This window comes from Hirundo rustica, chromosome 14 (genome assembly GCF_015227805.2).
Source record: "Hirundo rustica isolate bHirRus1 chromosome 14, bHirRus1.pri.v3, whole genome shotgun sequence".
NCBI classification, from domain to species: Eukaryota; Metazoa; Chordata; class Aves; order Passeriformes; family Hirundinidae; genus Hirundo; species Hirundo rustica.
Genome location: NC_053463.1, coordinates 18,235,316 through 18,240,022, shown reverse-complemented (window position 1 = coordinate 18,240,022; position 4,707 = coordinate 18,235,316).

The following is a 4,707-nucleotide window of genomic DNA, read 5'->3' as shown; positions in this document are numbered from 1 at the left end:
CTGTCTATCCATTTATAACATGGGGGAGCTCTGTGCTGTCACTGTGGGAGCATCTGGCCAGCTCCTGTGTCCCCAGTCCCACAGAGCAAGGCCTGGAGGAGCTGCTTGTTCCTGATGGAGCTAAATGGAGCCAGAGGACTGGAGAGGAAATTTTGGCAGCTGAGAACTAAGGTAGTGCTTCACAGACTGGATGAGTACATTAGCTGTGCCTTTCCTCCAAGGATGAGTCCGCGGAGTGAGGAGATGCCTTGTTGTAGGGGTTTGGAGAAAGTCAAGAGCAATGGGCTGGAGCTGCCCTGAGGGAAGAGCCAGAGGTGTCTCATGGCACTGACACAGTCTGGAAGGGATGGACAAAACCCTGCCTGGGTCTGTGTTAGTAGGGAGAACACAAAAATATGACAAAGCTGGTCAAACCTGTTCCCTGTGCTGGGATTTTGGAGATTTTTTTTTTGCACTTGGTAAAGAAGGGGCAATACTAGTGTTTGGCTGGTCTTTTGTGGTTGTTCTTTCCTGATACTCTGTGTCCTGCTCTGTGGGCACCTGGGCCCTGGCTCTGCAAGTTTTTCCCTTTTTCTCAATGAGGGGCAGCACTGCAGCTCTCAAGCCCTCAGCTTCCACCGATCACACATGCAGAGTTGGGGATTAACCCAGGGGACAGCTGACGTTCAGGTACTGGAGTACTGACATGGAAACATACAAATGGTCTGACACTTCCATGGGGAATAGGCTGGACCCATCCCATGGCTCGAGATACCTCTGAGTGCTCCCTACTCCCTGCATGGAGCTGGGCAAAACAGCCAGTGTTATCATCATGTGTGGAACCTATGGATGTGTATGGGTGTGTGTGGAGGAGTGTGGATATATGGAGCATAGGGATAACGTCACACATTCTGCAGATTCTGTTGTCACAGGCTATATAGGCTGTTACAGGACATTTGGGGATGAAAGGGTTTGGAGTACTAGGACAGGAGTCTCCAGTGAATGTAGTTTGCTGTCGTAGAGCAGGTGCTGGTCATGCCCTGGACAGTCCCTGCCTGGCAAATGGAAAACAAAAGGCTGTGAGTTTTCTCAGAACAGCTCAAAATTTATTCAAATGCAACTAGAAAATATGTGGTGGTAAGTTATTGGGATTTTAAGAGAGACAGTACCACAGGGAGATGTCTTCAGACCTGATTTATTGCTCTTCTTCTGCAGACTCATGGAGAGTGAGAACGTCTTCATCACATACGTCAGGAGTTTGTGGCCAGTCGTCACCAGTGGTCACAAGATCACAGCTTGCAAGGTCTTTTAAAGGTTAACTAGCCAATAATCTACTGCCACACATATTGTTTTAACTTTCACACCAATAGCTAATGATACTGTATCATGTCCTGCTGCAATGCTGTGAAAAATGAAAGTTCACTCTTAGAATAAATTTTTAAAGTTTAATAAGGGAATAAAAAGGTACATTGTCCAGCACTGGTGTGTTCCTGGCTATCAGCCAATGAACACACTGGTACATTAAGATAGAGCTATTTACTTTACTAAGGTACATACATCCATATTCATAAGTTTCATGCATTATTCAAACATTCCTGGTAGCTTTTGATGTTGTAGAAAAATTCCTTTGTTTTGGTTTTTTACTCTGACTTATCTACATGACATTTTGCAGATCAGGACAATAAATTTTATTCCTTCTTGTGGCTTCATCTTGTTCTTTCACACTTCTCTGATAATGAGTTCTCAACATGTTCTTCTCTAATTCTCCTCCAGTGCTCTGGTTTGTGTCATGGTTATCTTATCACTTAGAGAGGTCAGTCAGCAGATGTAGGAAACAACTTGATTGCTTTATACAGTTTTCTTGGTTACACAGAAGTATTTTAACATCTTATATTTTGCCAAGGCCTACAATACATTTATTACACTATTACTTTTATAAGTTTTAAGGTGTATACATTAACATAATACATTCATCACACTACTATTTCTATAGGCTATACAGTGCATACTTAAAATGAGAAATTAGGTTATATCAGCAAACAGCTAAAAGGAGTTATAAACTGTGCTATATTTAAATACTTACAATTAATAACAACATGTAAAAGCTAATACATAAATGCAAAAGTCAATATTATAGGGTCATTTTTAACAATGCGGACAATATTGTCCAATCATATAGTGACACACAATCCTACAAAACCACAACTTAAAACTTCTTATTACCTTTATAACTACTTCTGTATCTTCACTTTAAAACCTTAAACTCTCCACTACCTAGCTTAATCTGTTTCTGCTTAAACTACAAATCCACATTCTTGCTTTATGGTCTTGTCTTGGTTTGAAAAGACAGGTGTCTGCTAAGGAGAGGCAGGCCTCTCTAGGAATGAGAAATTAAATCCTTCCCTCTGTGTTATTATAATTTGGAAGATTAAAAAAAACCTTTTCAGTCAGAGCTATGGGGAAAGGAATAACAGTCCTTTACTAGTAAATATAACAGGACAGACAAACAACAACAGCAATTATAATAATAGTAAAACAGAACTAAGAACTCTGAGGGCAAATGGTGGAAGCTCAGGCGCTGATGGCTGGAAGCGGTGGATTGTCCTCAGCAGGAAGGGGGGTGTCCTGGCAGGCAAAGTGGGCAGTGCCGGAGAACCCACAGCGGCTGGACCCAGGCTGACCCCAAAATCCAGCACGGAAGTGAAGAAACTCCGAATTCCTGGGCACTCCAACAGATGATAGAATTCCCAGGACCAGACTCCTCCGTTAACCGTGGACTCCAGGCAGCTACCAGTAGCCCGACTGTCCTCCCCGGAAAACCAAGAGCAGTGAGTCCACCACCCTCAGCTCCCGGGAGCTTTTTCCCTCCCCCAAAACTAAGTGATCAACTTCCTTTGTCCGGGGTGAGCACCCTTTAACTATCAGTATTTAGTCTCCTAGCAACTTATGGGGGGAAAAAATTCTACAGGAAACTTAACCCTCAACAGGTCTCTAAAGCTGGAACCCTTTTCCAAGGCTTCAAGTTGAACCTTGTATTCTCTGCTGTATTTGGGCCTGCATGCACGAGGTTTTGAGAATTTTCTGTGCCTTGATTTCCCACAGTAAGTCCCATAGAATTACTCTTTATTAGACTTATATTTTCCCTTGCAAATGTGACATGGCATCAGGTGTGTGTCTCAAGATCGTGTTTTTCAGGACATCACAGGGAAGAGTGCAGTGTTCCCAAAGTGGCCCTCAGTTTTCCCAAAGCATGTTCAGTGGATGAGCCTTGCAGAGACCCACTTGTCCTCAGCGAGGGTGGCATCTGAGCCACGGGGACAGCTTGTGTCATTCCACCATGTGACACAGTCCAGCTCTGGACACGAGCACAGATCACCAGGGTTGCCAGGCTGGAGCCAAACCTGCACAGCAGTTCTGGGGGGCTGCCGCTTCTCCCCTCAGCCATTGCTATGTGAGTGCTGACTGCCTGCATGTGGCGTAGAGGCAAACTATAGCTGCATGAGCTAATCCTTCCCTCTGATAACAAGGCCAGAACTGCACATCAGCTTTATTCCTTCTCGTGCCAAACTTCCAGTCCTCTGGCAGGGAGAGATATGGCCCTGGCATACACAAATTCCCTGTGATAATTGAACCAAGGCTCTGCCAGGGCACTGATGGTCCCCATGGTGGGGACATACTGGTCAGTACTTTTCCAGATGCCACAAAGCTTCCTCAGGGGTGTGTGATGATGTGGCGTGACCACAGGTGTAGCAATAAATAGGATATAGAGCCTTTAAGGACACCAGACATTTTCACCCTGTCAGATAATTATCAGTCTCATACCCAAGGGCATGTTCTCCATCAACTTACAAGTGCTTCCATGATTTTTTGGTTATTTTATTTTTGCCAGGTCCAGAGGTATTTTATACTGTAGCAAAGATAAACTAAATAATCATGAGGGAAAATGTCAGACCTTTTCATCCATTTTTAGGGATTCCCTTTTGGTTTGGTGTGTGCATTCCCAGGCAGACAGGTTTATGTCTCTGACACAGATCAAGATCAAGGATGACCCTGGGAAGGAGTGGCCTGAAACTTGCTCTATCCCAGATGCCCAAGGAACACCAATCTGGCTCCAGCCCAGAGCCTGTGGGGGGCTGCCTCCAGCTCCTCACACACAGAGGGCAGGGATCCCTGCAGGTAGCACCCGCTGAACCGTGAGGAAATGCTGTAAAGACTTTTTCTGTCCTTTGAGATGCAAACCTGAAGGTAAGTCTGCAGTGATTTGGTTTCATCCCTTTAAACGATTTTCACAGTTTTTTGGGAAACTTCTGTCATAAAATTCTCTCCTTTTCCTTATTTCCACAGTGTTCAAAACTATCTACTCCAAAGGTAAACGTTTCAGTGAATGCTTCAGTAAAATGAAAGGGTTTTTTCATACCATTCACAGCTTTGAAGACCTCTGAGTTCATGCCCTCAAAAGCAAGTGCAGCAATGTTTTTGTTCAGGCTATTTACACCCCGTCAGAGCTCAGAGCTGAGTTAATGTTTCACCTCAAACTGCAGTAGATTAGATAAAATTTCCTCATTCCCAGAGTTACCCTTTTATTTTGTCTGCCCTGCCCCGTTTGCTGATACAGGAAAAACACATTGCTTAATCCCTTTTTACAACTGTTGAGACTAATTTTAAACACAAAATATGTTTCTGTACTGCATTGCTTTTTGCTGAGGCAGTTTCAAGACTACCAAGTCT